The sequence below is a fragment of the Sinocyclocheilus anshuiensis genome, unplaced genomic scaffold (genome assembly GCF_001515605.1).
Source record: "Sinocyclocheilus anshuiensis isolate Anshui unplaced genomic scaffold, SAMN03320099.WGS_v1.1 scaffold2786, whole genome shotgun sequence".
In the NCBI taxonomy this organism is placed as follows: Eukaryota; Metazoa; Chordata; class Actinopteri; order Cypriniformes; family Cyprinidae; genus Sinocyclocheilus; species Sinocyclocheilus anshuiensis.
Window position 1 is genome coordinate 86,086 of NW_015548182.1, and position 15,597 is coordinate 101,682.

A 15,597-nucleotide genomic window follows, 5' to 3' on the forward strand; every position below is an offset into this window, starting at 1 on the left:
ACGTATGTAACCATGGTTCCCTGAGTAGGGAACGAGACACTGCGTCCTCTAGGTTTCTTGCCATGCTTCGGACGCAAGCTTCAGACGAAGAAGTGGATGATGTGTTCTCCCGGCACCTATTTATACTATAGTCGCACCGGTAGTGACATCATGGCTGTCGCCGGCCACACGGCGTTCCCCATAGCGACCCCTAGAGGGAACCATGGTTACATACGTAACCTGAGACGTTTTCACTGCAATAAAGACTGCAATAAAACAACAACAACAACAACAAAAATGTTACTGAACAAGAAAACTGAAAACTTTTTTAAAGCAAGCAAAGTAAACTGCACACATCAGCTGTCAGATAAAAGAGAAGGAATGCATCTTTGCAATGAATTCTTGCATAAATTCTTGCAATCAGCTGTTGTTATCAGTTTTGCGATATTTTTATTATTATAATTTATCCATAATTATCCATATTATCCATAAAGCCATGGTCATAGTCAGAATTATATTGGCACCCTAAGAAAATATGATCAAAGTTTTTGAAAATAAATCTGTATTGTTTATCCTTTTGATCTTTCAAAAATAAAAAATAAATAAATTAAAATAAATAAAAAATCATAAAAATCTAAATTTTCAACAAAATCACATGAAATTATCCAACCATGACTTCCTGTTTCACATGAATATAAATATGAAGGAACACAAAGGCCAAATTCCCTTTATCATCTTATCATCTATCACGATGAGAATATATATATATATCCTTTGCAGGCAATGACTGCCTTAGGTCTGGAACTCATGAATATCACCAAAGACTGGGTTTCATCCTTTGTGATGCTTTGCCAGGCCTTTACTGCAGCTGACTTCAGTTGATGTTTGTTTGTGGGTCTTTCTGCCTTTAATTTTCTCTTCGGCGAGTGAAATGCATGATCAATCGGGTTGAGATCAGGAGATTGACTTGGCCATTGCAGAATATTCCACTTTTTAACCTTCAAAAACTCCTGGGTTGCTTTTGCTGTATGTTTTGGGTCATCGTCCATTTGTACTATGAAGCGCCGCCCAATCAACTTTGCTCCATTTGACTGAATCTGGGCAGAGAGTATATCCCTATACACTTCAGAATTCTTCCGGCTGCTTCTGTCACTTTGTCACGTCATCAATAAACACCATTAACCCAGTGCCACTGGAAGCCATTCACGCTCATGCAATCCCACTGCTCCACCATGTTTCACAGATGATGTTGTAAGCTTTGGATCATGAGCTGTTCCAAGCCTTCATCATACTTTTTTTCTTCCAGTCATTCTGGTACAGGTTGATCTTAATTTCAGCCGTCCAAAGAATGCTTTTCCAGAAGTGGTCTGGCTTTTTTAGATGTCTTTTTGGCAAAGTCTAATCTGGCATTGTTTGCACCTTGTGGTGAACCCTCTGTATTTGCTCTCATGAAGTCTTCTTTTGATTGTAGATTTTGACAGTGACACGTCTACCTCCTGGAGAGTGTTCTTCACTTGGCTGGATGTTGTGAAAGGGTTTTTCTTTACCATGGAGAGGATTCTCCGAACATCCACCACTGTTGTCCTCTGTGGACGTCCAGTCCTTTTTATGTTGCGGAGCTCACCAGTGCGTTCTTTTTTTCTCAGAATGTACCAAACTGTTGATTTGGCCACTCCTAATGTTCCTGCTATCTCTCTAATGGATTTGTTTTGTTTTTGAAGCCTCATAATTGTCTGTTTCACTTGTATGGAGAGATCATTTGACCGCATTATGTGGGTTCACAGCAACAGCTTCCAAAGTCAAATCACACACTTAGAATCAACCCCAGACCTTTTACCTGCTTAATTGATGTAGAAATAACGAAAGAATAGCCCACGCCTGTCCATGAAACAGCTTTCGAGTCAATTGTCCAATTAGTTATGGTCTCTTGAAAAAGGGGGAAGGTACATATTAATGAGCTGTAATTCCTTAACCTTTCCTCCAATTTTGATGAGAATACCCTCAAATTAAAGCACAGAGTGTGCACTTTAAGCCAATATTCATTATACAGTGGGTACGGAAAGTATTCAGACCCCCTTACATTTTTCACTCTTTGTTATATTGCAGCCATTTGCTAAAATAATTTAAGTTAATTTTTTTTACTGTAACTTGAATATGTTTTGGTCAGCAGCTAAAATAATAACAGTTGTGCCTGTGTCCAAAATATATATGGACCTAACTATATGTTAAGTCATTTTAATGAACTTACGGACAGATTTACTAAACAGGGCAAATTGGCATTAGAGCACAATTCCATAAAAGCGCCGATGGGAGGGGAAAATTCTGTGGGTTATTTACTAACAATGCGCACATTAAAGAATTGAAATTGAAATGGTTGCAAATGTCATTAAACTTTCAATTCATATGATCATGCATTTTTAAAAAAAAATCTTCAAATGATTTTGACAGATGGTTTACAATGATTAAAAGCTTCATTAATAAATAAGTAACAAACATTATATAATGCTTAACGGATCATTAGTTAATGTTTACAAATGTCGTTAAACATTCAATGCGTTTCTACAAATGATTTTAACAGAAATTACACAATGATTACAAGTTTATTTGTTAATGTACTGTTGAATGCTTACAAGTGTCATGAAACTTCAGTTCACATATTAGCTAATGCTAATTTTTACATTTACAAATGTTATGAAAATATAGCTTAATTATTAATTTTAAGCACTTCACAAACTATTCATTTTAATATATTCATTAACTCATAATCACGGTCTGTAAAGGTCATATACACTGAAAAAAAAACTATACTGGTAAGGTAAGTGGTTGCAAACAATTTATTTTAGTTACATTTAATACTTTTTTTTTTGAAAGTTAGTCAACTAAATGTATTTATTTAAATGTAGCTAAAATAAACTGATTGTAACCACTTAACTTAAAAAATTTAGTAAATTCAATGAATAATTTTTTGTGTATTTGGTCTTTGTTTGTTGTGTAGACTTCTACTATTTGCACATCTTAAATAATTTATTAATTATTTGTTAATGTTTTTGCAATACCCAATCTAAAATGGAAACTATTCATCAATTGTAAATGTGTATAAACATTTACTAATCATTAGTACCTTCATGAGCAGTCATTTTGATGGCAAAAAGTGTCCAAAATGACCGGAATTTACCCTATTTTCACATCTTTACAAATCATTTATTAATAATTTGTTTATGTTTTTGCAGTACCCAAACTATAGTTGAGACTATTCATCATTTGTAAATGTTTATAAACATTTACTAATTTTTTAGTATCTTTATTGGCACTGGACTTTTAGCTACTGTAACAACGTTTGTGTAAAGGGTGGCTAGTTAAGTCTAGTTACACCTCAACAGCAGCAAAAGTGTTGTGCATTAACAAAAGCTTTTAATCATCGTATAACATCTCTTAAAGTCATTTGTAGATTTTCAAGATGTGCATGATCATATGAATTAGAAGTTTAATGACATTTGAAAGCATTTTAATTGACATGAAATGTTAATTATTAGGTAATGTTTAATACATTTATTAGTAAACATTAACAAGCACATTATTTCACGTTTCTAGATATGTGAATATACAGTATATTAACTAACGATCAGTTAAGCATTACATAATGTTTGTTAATGATTTATTAATGAAAGCTATTATAAAGTGTTACCAAAAAAGAAAACAAATAGATAAAATAGAATTAGAATATAGAGTGCTAGAGTTAGAGGGTCAAGTAAAGATGGAAGAGATGTGTTTTTAGCCATTTCTTGAAGATGGCTAAGGACTGCTCAGATTGAGTTTTGCAGGTCATTCCATCATTCCTTTCAACACAAGTGTAATGTTGGTAAATTTAACCAGTCAAAGCAATCTTATAGTGAAAATCGGTTTTCAGTGAACTTTGCCTTGAGAGAAACTGTATTTGTTATATAAATCTGCAATTATGCTGCATTATCTGAATAAGCAAATATATCAAATCTGTACTTTTTTTTTATCATACCTGTTATCTTGATGTGCATGTATGCAAGGCTTTAATACAATGTCACACAGGGGTCACTATGCATTGACATCATAGTAAATTATAGTTGTTAACCCTAAAAAGGGCAAGACCGTAAAGAGACATAAGAAAATTAATTTTTTGCTATTTTCCATCTGTAGTGACCAGCACATTCCAGGGCCCAGTTTATTGGATCTTGGTGGATTAACATAAGCAAACTAGGACTAGATGCTAGGAAAACAGCCAGACACCTCTTAGATCGCAAGAAGACAGGCTTCTGGTACCAAGCCTGGGAAGGACAGTTTCTGCCCTTCACCCACCCACGGATTCCTATTGTTTTGGCCTGTGACCATCATAAAATTTCCTTAGGACCTCCAGGATGCAGCAGCAGTGGGTGAAACAAAGAGAGATCACAGAGATCCATCTAAATCCATTCATAACTATGTTTTCAAACCTTAAACTAATGCAAACTACAACACACCCATCTTATACTTATTCAGAGAAATATGTATTCCCGGTGACAGCGATGTGTAGTGCAACATCTTACACAAACTCAGCTGTTAATGGACAAATGAATGCATGCATGACAGTTTGATCTTTTTCCATCGTTTTAGACTCTATGTGTTCATAACATTGCCAAAGGTATTCTGGTTGTGGTTTGGTAAGTGAATAATGCATCGGTAAAACTTAAGTGACGCTTTTCTAAATTTGTGTTTGGACTATGCAAATAAGTTTCACAAGAGGAAAGAAGGGTGGACCACACCATATTCCCCGCTCTGATGGAAACGGCCAATCACAGCACAGAAATGGACATGCTCCAAATTGCAATCTCCTCCTAATCGGAAAGGGATACATTTACCCTTTCAAAAGACACTACTTGTTCTGAGTCTCAGTCCTGTAAGGGGAGAGGCAATGGCATATACATTCAACGTTCTGAGACTCTGGCTTGCAAGGGTAAGAAAGTGATGTGACGTGGCCAAGTATGGTTACCCATACTAGGAATTAGTGCTCTGCATTTAACCCATCCTAAATGCACACACACAGCAGTGAACACACACATGGAGCAGTGGGCAGCCATTTATGCCTTGCTCAAGGGCACCTCAGTCGTGGTATTGAAGGTGGAGAGAGCGCTGTACATTCACTCCCCCCACCTACAATCCCTGCCGGACCTGAGACTCAAACTCGCAACCTTTGGGTTACAAGTCCAACTCTCTAACCATTAGGCCACGACTTCCCACAATAGCAGATACACATACTCCGGCATGTCCAGTGAGACACTAACAGATCACCGAAGTTCTGAGTTCTGAGTTACCATCTAGAGAGACAGTATCTGAAACACCAATGATCTGAACTTCTGGCCCGTGAGGGAAGAGGAAATAACAGAAACCAAGTTCTGAGTCTCCAGCTTTTGAGGCAGCAACAGATACGACCACGATCTGAGCCTCCAGCCTGTGAGGAAAGAGATACTCTACGTTCAGAGTCTTTGTCCAGCGAGACAACAACAGATGCAGCATGTCCTGAGTCTCCATTCTAGAGAGACAAAGCGGATTGACCAAGTTCTGAGTCTCTAGCCCAGAGAGGCAGAAGACATATAGATATTTGCAACAAGGTTAAGCTCCAGCGAGCAAACCTTCACTTCAAGATACTTTCGTCTCTGTGTTCCAGGCTAAGAACCTTCTGCACCTACTCCAGAGCCACGGTTGTGTTCCAGATTTTGGGACCCTTTGGTGCTCCAGGAGCTCATCATCCTACAGCGCTTCGTGTTCAAGGCTGTTCAAACAGATTCCTGCACCTTTCCCCACTACATTGCTACCAGCACAACCAGTGGAAGAAGTCACCGCCACCGGACTGCTCACTCGACCACAGAGAACGTACTGTAAATATCACTTATCCAAACCTCTTCTGGAGACCTTGGCACTGTTTTATATTATCAGTATATGATTTTCTAATATAGCTGATATAGCTGTTATCGGTTGATAACAAATAATCTCTCTATTTATTTGTTTGAAGCTTAAAATTGTTTGTTTCAGTTTTTCTTCTGAGAAGAAAACATAACTCTGCCATAGCAACACCCAACTGAATCACTTGCATTTTATGCATCTTATGCACTTTATTCCTTTTTCATTTATGGTATTCATTTAGTAGTTGTTGATTACTCTTGTCTATCTTTTGTTAATACAATATATTTTATTACACTTATGTCTTCCTCGTGTTGATAATACAGAAAGTACAAAAATCATACTGAATCATAATGTCATTGCTGATGTGAGTACCCATCACTAAACTATTTCACCTCCCTAGGTTGGCAAAAGCATATTCTCTACACATCTTATTAAGACACAAATAATTCAAATTCATGAAGTGAAATTTAAAAAAAACATGACTTTTATTTTTGATTTTAATTTCTGTATCCCCCATGATATGCTGTCCCTTTGGGGATATAAATCGATTGAAAACAGAATGCTTGTTTGGCAAAATTATACTCTCTCATAACATTCTGTTAAACAATAAATATATTGTCTATTTATGAACACGTTAGCCGCCTGTATAATATTTAATACAAAAATTAATAGAGCCTATAAATAATCAACATAATCAAAACTTTGCTGATAAACCTGTTGTACACAATCTACTTCATGCCTTCATACTTCATAATACTTCATACCTGTAACACTGAACTCATTCTTTTTGTTTACTTGCTGTTTAATTGGTTAAGCAGGTATTAGATTCAGAACTTGTCTTTTATCTCAAGGTCAATGTGTTCTTCTACATGACGTTTTTGCTTCTTGAATGTCTTGCATTCATGCAAGTTCATACACCAAGAGGACAACAGCGACTGCCGCAGTAATGGTGAGACTGAAGAGGACACTGAGAGCCAGTTCAGCATCAGGACCTGAAACTTCCAAACCCAATAAACTGACCAATGGAGGTGGATGTGTAGATCCTGTAAACAAGATGAGAGCTGGATGTATGGACAGACAGATAGACAGACAGACAGACAGACAGACAGATAGGTAGATAGTTTTGTGTGAACCCTTGGTATTTCTAACTGACTCGATCCTAATGATCTGAGTGGTCTGTTAGGTTTATATTCAGTGGATGAGCTGCAGCTGTCTAATGGTCTTGGGAAGGCCGGTGAGGAGACCATTACAATAGTCCACCCTACTGGTGATAAAGGCATGAACAAGTTTCTCCAAGTCTTGACTGGAAACAAAACATCTAATTCTTGCAATGCTTTTGAGATGATAGTATGCTGATTTAGTTACTGCTTTGACATGACTACTGAAACTAAGGTCTGTCTCCAGAATCACTGGCAGAGGGAGTCAATGGAGCTGTAGTCATTTGGCAATAAGGCTAGGTAAATCTGGGTATCATCAGCATAGCTGTGATCTGACATTCATGTGGACTTTCTCCTGGGCTTATGAAACCATTGCAGTTGGTTATTGTAGCATAGTGCCAGACAGATTTCTTATGAATACGTGCTAAAGTTGGATCTGATCGATTTACATAGAAAATACCAAATCTTTCATCATAACCCATTGCCCATTCCAGATTGTCAATTAGTGACCAGGCAGCGTAGCGACGGATGTCCACACCATCCAGCAAATACGCTAAAGAATAACATAACATTTTATTCAATTAGCACAATGAATTTTTACCAAAAGTCTAAAATTGAAAACAAACAATAATACAAAAAATGCATGAAAACATCACAGCAATGTACTGTTAACGCTGTCCAGTGTGATTCCTCTGAAGCGCATAAAACTCTTTACCTTTCAGGGCCTGATTGATATAGTTTTCATAGTAGTGGATTCGTTCCCTTAATCCTCGCTACTTCTGAAGGGGTAAATTCTGGAAGCCTGTTAGATGTAAAATGCAAAAGCATTCATAAGCATTTGAATACAAAAATTTTAATTCCTCATAAAAAAGATCATATGTGAACCTGGACCACAAAACCAGTCATAAGTAGAATGGGTATATTTGTAGCAATAGCCAACAATACATTGTATGGGTCAAAATGACTGATTTTTATTTTATGCCAAAAATCATTAGGATATGAAGTAAAGATCATGTTCCATTAAGATATCTTGTAAATTTCCTACCGTAAATATATCAAAACTTAGTTTTTGATTAGTAATATACATTGCTAAGGACTTCATTTGGACAACTTTATAGGCGATTTTCTCAATATTTAGATTTTTTTGCACCATCAGATGCATTTCAGCCAAATATTGTCCATCCTAACAAACCATACATCAATCAATGGAAAGCTTATTTATTCAGATTTCAGAAGATGTATAAATCTCAATTTCAAATTAAAGCTGCAAGCAGCGATGAAAGGGCCCTCGCACCCGGGCTCACCGCCACCTGGTGGCTTTATGAAAACAGTGAATGGTGGGCAATATGCTTTTAAAGTGGTAAATATAGGAGGAGCATGTCAAAGTCAATTTATATGTGCCAAACTTTCTTCTGCCATGACTATGACTGTAACTAAATATTGGCATGTAGATGTCTTCAGGCCGTAACTTTTATCAAACATATGAAGTCTGGTGCAGATTGAGCATGGTATGTTTGAGTTAGTGTAAAGCATGAGATATCCTGTTGCCAATAGGTGGCTCTATGATTATGTCTGAATATTGGCCTTGAGATGTGTTCAGGCCAGGACTCTTATCAAACATGTGATGTTTGGGGCAGCCGCTAAACTTCTCTCTCGAATTATGTTCTTCATTAAATCGCTGTAATCTCCATTGAACACTAAAAATCATTTTTATTTAAGTTGAAGTTTTAGTAATTAAAAAAAACTGAAATAAAATAGTTTTTTATATTCCCTTTTATGTCTTGTTAAAGTTTAATTTATTTCAATTAATGTCATTTTTTTTTTAGTTTTAGTTAATGATAACAACACTGTCATGGATGCAGAAAATGGTTGAACTACAAAACTTTACCTGAACTATACGCATGGCAGCACCCACGTCTTCCTGTTTGTATGGGTTTCTTCTTGGCTCCGCCCAGTGAGAGAATAATGTGATGCCAACAATGCCACCTTGTTTTGCACGATACTTGTCATTATACACATGCCAGGCCTTAGCATGAGCCTTGATGAGGTTGTGTGCCACAATATATGGTGCAGTGCCGGGATTAACATTAGACCTGGACAGAAATAGAGCATCAAGAACTTAACTGTTAACACTGAAACTGATAAGTAAAATCTTATTTACAAAAAGCAAAACGATAATTTTCAATACAAATACCTGGTGCGAAGGTTCCATGGCCATAACCGTACAGTGCAACATTGTAGGGTTAATTTCAGTGTTGGGAGTAACGCATTACAAAAGTAATGCATTACAGTAACTGATTACTTTTTGCTGTAACGCAGTAGTGTAAGGCATAACTAATAAATTTTCAGTAATATTTTACTCGGTACATGTTCAGTAACGCATGCGTTACAACACACTTTTAGACCAAAATTGAATTGTTCAAAGAAAAAAGAAAGAAAAAAAACAACAAGACCGCGAGACATTAAAGAATCAAAAATGTAATAGTAAGTTCTATTTCCTGTTCGTGGTCAGTCAATAGCTGCGTGTGGTGTCCTAGTTTGTAAATAAATACTAAATGACAGCTTCTGATATATTTGTTTAGCGATTTATTTCATTCATCTCCCTCTCGCTGGTGGAACTTTGTATTGTGTGACGTAGTCCAGTGAAGGCGTGTTTAGGGCGGGTTTTACAGGAGTGCCGTGAGGCTACTGGCCCGACAGTGGAAACGCGGCATCGGCATGATTTCGGCCTCTCTGATCGAGGTCCGAGGCTAATAACCCCACCCGGCTCGCTGTAAGTCCCAGCTCGCACTGGCCAGTGGAAGAGCGGCTAATGGGTGAAGATGGCAGAAGACTGCACATGCGCGAGATGGACGTATGCGCATCTTGTCATGGCATTAGAGTTTACATAGTCCTGTTGTGTCTAATATGAATAGACCAGGAATAGATTCAGATATTGGAAAAGTATGGTAAAGGTAAAGTGATTATCTGGCAATATCTGTGAATAGCTTCGGTCTAAGCTATTCACAGATATTGCCAGATAATCACTTTACCTCTACCATACTTTTAACAGACTTGTATCGTTTGTGATTCTGGCTATCATCCTTTCTTGCATTGTCTTGAGCCTTCACTTTGCCAATTATAAGCTATATTGTTAGTAGCCTGGATAGCCCACAGTCATTATGCTACACCATATATGCTACGCCCTCTACTGGATGTAAAATGCTCTGCAGTACATTTTGTCATTTTAGAATAAGTCAGACACCCCAATGGAATTTCTCTGGAAATGCACCATAGTGATAAAGCTGTCTCTCAAACTTGGTCTGAGGGGAGAACTTTTCCCAAACAACCTTGGATTTTGAAGGAACTTCAGAAGGAGGCAGACTAGGGAATCTTGTGATCTCAATTTTATTTCCATATATTTGCATCTTAGCACTTGCTTTAGTATCAGGAAATCCTTTTTTCTCAATCACTTTCGAATAGTAATATGTTGATGCTTTGGGGGTTCTCTGTCTGTCAGGATCTTCAAAGTCCACATAGTGCAATCCAAATCATTGACTGTAGCCTTGAGGACCCTCAAATCCATCCATTAGAGACTGGACTGTAAACCACTGGATGTCAATTTTATCTAAAAGCACAGCTGTTTGGACAGAAAGTGTAGTAGTTTGTAGTCAGGGGCGTAGCAGCCGCGGGGGATGGTGGGGGGGTCTGTCCCTCGCACTTTGTTTTTACCCACCACCGATATTTTGAAATTTCCGCCCATGTTCTCTGATTAGTTTATTTAGATTTGAGTGAACTAACATTCAGCCAATCACAAGGCGAATCATCTTTTGGGCGCGTCTGTCATGAGCTTCAAATCTGCTGTTGCTCTCGCGATTTCACTTTGCTCTTTGGGCGGTTTGGGGGTAAAATGCACCCCAGAAAAAAGCAGATGATTACATCCTTTTTCACACACTGCTAAGTATGTGTTATGTCACGATGACACAAATCACGCAATCAAATTTCTACGTTATTATTTGATCTAACGGGGCATCTACATCTACACCGCATCTACACCGGATGCGAGTGATGCGACAAAAGAACCCGTTAAGAATGAGGCATCTGACCTTGCGCTGGATCCAGTGTGTGTTATATGCTCTCCTATTTGTAAGTCGCTTTGGACTGTTTTGCGCCGAATACTTATATCTCATCATACTTTATCATATTTTAGTACTTTCATTCATTACAGCTATGTTCTTAACTTTAACTGGTCTGTCACTGACAGAGAGAGATGGGAGGACAGTTGCTCGACCTCTCCAGAATCTATACAGGTGAGAACTTGAAAGAAGATAATTATTTTAAGGCAGTGTTTTTTTTAAACTGGGACTACTTGCCAATGTTTTAAGGAATTAAACATTAATATATATATTTTCATTTTATGTTCAAATTGTTAAATAAAATTTGTTGTATAGGTAAAGGCAGTGTGTTCCAATAGTTTTTAAAGACACTTTTATTTTTGTCCAACTGTTAAGAATTAGGATAAAAGTTATTGTTTAAGTGTAGTGTAACTGAAATATTGTGCATAAAATATCTTTATTTAATAACAATAAAGTATAGATGTCCACAGTGGTCTAAAAGTCCCAAATCCTGCAGTTATTTTTAAATTAGGGTTAAAGTTAGTGTTTTTCAGTCTGATATCACAAAAAATAGGTCTCTGTAAGCTGTCTTGCTTCCTGTAAGCTATCATGGCATGTTCCCAAAATTGCCATTAGGGTCCTCTAAAACACGCCAATTAGTATTCTATATAGAATTTATTATTTGAACATGAATGTACTTTGTACATTATGTACATAATTTGTTTGGCCGTTGAGGGTCACATCACCTGACAGCTGCCCCCCCACACTTTTAAAATGGCTGCTACGCCCCTGTTTGTAGTTACTACTACTAACAACAAAGTGTATGTATTTAATTAACTTTAGATAGTGATCTTTTATTACATAGCCTGATGTTAAGGTTTGGCAAATATTTTGTTACATTGGTAGAAGATTGTGTTAATGTCCGTCTCAAATCTCGTAAGGCTATGGCTTCCCTCATTTTCTTCATGGCTTGCTCTTTGTTTTTGGCTACCTAAAACAAAGGTCTGTATGATTATTGCAGATTCAGCATTTTCATATATTTTCAACCCCCTGCAGTATTCATTATTTCTGCAAAAATAGAAGTTTGTCCCAGGCTATCATGATATGAAAGTATTGCCAACAATCATTTTTAAGATCACATACCTTATTAGAGCTAGAGTGGCTAAGAGGAACTACGCTAAAAAGCTAGAATACCAGTTCTCTTCCAATGACACGGCTTCAGTGTGGAAAGGCCTGAAAGACATTACAAACTACAAGACACCATCCCCCAGCACTGAGGTGAATCAACGACTTGCTGAAGACCTGAACGAGTTTTATTGTAGGTTCGAAACCGGTCTCACACCTCACACCTGCTTTGAACATCTCTCTACACAACCATTAACACCTCCAGTTACCCCCCTCTCCCCCACACCTGCACTTCAGATCAGTGAAGACGATGTGCGTAAGGTCTTCAGAAAGAACAAGAGAAGAAAGGCACTAGGCCCAGACGGTGTCACACCAGCCTGTCTGAAAACCTATGCCGACCAGCTGGCCCCCATCTTCTCACAGATCTTCAACAGATCACTGGAGCTGTGCGAAGTCCCTTCCTGCTTCAAACACTCCACCATAATCCCCGTCCCAAAGAAACCCAAAATTACTGGACTTAATGACTACAGATCTGTTGCTTTAACGTCTGTGGTCAGAAGGCATTTGAAAAATTGGATTTGGCTTATCTGAAGGACATCACTGGACCTCCTGCAGTTTGCTTACCGAGCAAATAGGTCTGTTGATTATGCAGTCAGCATGGGGCTGCACTTCATCCTGCAACATCTGGACAAAAAAGGGACTTATGTGAGGATCCTGTTCGTGGACTTCAGTTCGGCCTTCAACACCATCATCCCAACACTCCTCCAAACCAAACTAACCCAGCTCTCTGTTCCTAGCTCTATCCGTCAATGGATCACCAGTTTTCTGACAGATAGGCAACAGCGAGTGAGAATTGGTAAATTCACATCCAACAGCCGCACCATCAGCACTGGCGCTCCTCAGGGATGTGTTCTCTCCCCACTGCTTTTCTCCCTGTATACCAATGACTGCACCTCTAAAGACCTCTCTGTCAAGCTCCCGAAGTTTGCAGACAACACTACAGTCATCGGCCTCATCAAGGACGGAGATAAGTCTACTTACAGACAGGAGGTTAAAGAGCTAGCTGTTTGGTACAGTCACAACAACCTGGAGCTCAACACGCTCAAAACAGTGGAGATGATAGTGGACTTCAGGAGAAACCTCCCTGCACTCCCCCCACTCACCATCGTGGACAGCACTGTAACGACAGTGGAGTCATTCAGGTTCCTGGGCACCACAATAGGACCTGAAGTGGGACAATCATATTGACCCTATTGTCAAAAAGGCCCAGCAGAGGCTGTACTTCCTTCGCCAGCTGAGGAAGTTCCACCTGCCACAGGAGCTGCTGAAACAGTTATACTCGGCAATCATTGAATCTGTCCTCTGCACTTCAAAAATTGTCTGGTTCAGCTCAGCTACCAAAACTGACCTTAGAAGACTACAGAGGATAGTTCGGACTGCTGAGTGAATCATTGGTACAACCCTCCCTATCCTCCAAGAACTGTACTCATCCAGAGTGAGTAAAAGGGCTAGGAAAATCATTCTGGACCCCTCACACCCAGCCCACTTCCTATTCGAACTGTTGCCGTCTGGTCGGAGCTACAGAGCAGTGAGCACCAAAACAGCCAGACATAGGAAAAGCTTCTTCCCTCAGGCCATCTACCTCACGAACAGTTAAATGCCCCCCCACCCCGTGCAATAAAACATGTGCAATACCCACTACCCATACTTATATTTATTATACATATGTTATCTATTTAACATACCTTACATATATTCAAATTCCCTTGCATCATTTGTATATAGCACATATGTACATACATTATATTGTCTGTTGACTCTTGTCTATTGTCTATCGTTTTTCACATATTTATTTTCAATCACTTGTTTATTTTTGTTATCTGTGTCTTGTCACTTGTCATCCTGTCTGTGCACTGGAAGCTTCTATCACCAAGACAAATTCCTTGTGTGCGTAAGCACACTTGGCAATAAAGCTCATTCTGATTCTGATTCTGATTCTATAGCTTCTTAGATCAATTTTTTTTTACCTGGAAATAATGAATACTTCAAATATAAAAATATTAGAATCGGCAAGTACATTATAGACCATAGGTTTAGGTCACCAACTCTCTGATTTCACATACACTGACCAGTTTTCCTAAGATGCTTACCTTTCATTGCCTCATTAATGTAGGCTTTGAGATAGTCAACACGCTCAGTGTCATTGAACACATCACCACTGTATTCAGTTAGCATTCCATTTCATGTGATGTAGATGGGCACCTTTGTGAAGGACAAGTACTCAAAAGAGATGTAGTTAAAAAATCTGCAAAGGCCCCACGGAACAGTGAAGACAGGGAGTCTTGCCAGCTCTTTACCACATAAATCTTTATTTTTCTTAATTTGTTCCTTCAGCATGAAGTTTAGATAACGCTCAGCTGCTGCTACATCCTGATCACTTGAGGGATTCCTCGGCTCTGACCAATCAGAGTTAAGAGCAATACCCACTTTTCCACCCTGCAGTTTTCTGTAATTATCATTATAAATATGCCAGGCTTCAGCATGAGATTTTATAATATTGTGCGTCACCTGCAAAAGCACACAAAGAATTGTCACTTTCTAAAATAAAAAAAAATATTATAATAATATTTCTCAGATTGACAGACACACCTTGTAAAATGCGATTATTGGGTCTTTCACTCTTGGGGGATGTTCCCCTGTTCCGTACCCCAAGTTGCTCACTACCCACGGGCTGCCGAAGGTGATCCATGTTTTGACTCTGTCTCCATAATGTGAGAAGCAGAAATCAGAAAATTCTTTGAAAGTTTCCACAACATAGTAATTTTCCCAGCCGCCTGAGTCCTGCAGAGCTTGGGGAAGGTCCCAGTGATGCAGGGTAACAGTGGGCTCAATGCCGGATTGTAGGAGTGTATCAATCATCTTGTCATAATAAGCAACACCCTTTTCAAGCAAACTTTCTTTGCGTCCGGTGGAAAAAATGCGAGCCCAAGAAATTGAGAACTGATAATTAGGTGCCATCATGCCCCTAAGCAGATACACATCATAGTCCACCTTGTGATAACTATCACAGGCCAAATCAGTGGTCTGGTTTTCAAAGACATGACCCTCATGGCTAAATCGGTCCCATATGGTCTCGCCCTTCCCGTGTTCAGTCCATCCACCCTCCACTTTGAAACTCTCACTGGAGATGGACCAGTCAAAATGAACTGGGAACGAGCCACTCAAGAACTGATCACGCTCAGCTTCCGTTTGACTTCTGAATTTCTCCCAGACCTTTTGGTATGAGAATGCAGAAGCTGATTTCTGATGTGAGACTGTCTTAGTATTTTCCA

The 15,597-nt window shown here is 38.6% G+C and overlaps 1 pseudogene; it reads right to left on the reverse strand.

The window, feature by feature from the left end:
* Positions 1–15,597, reverse strand: part of LOC107704820 (lactase-phlorizin hydrolase-like) — a 36,419-nt pseudogene that overhangs the window by 19,238 nt on the left and 1,584 nt on the right.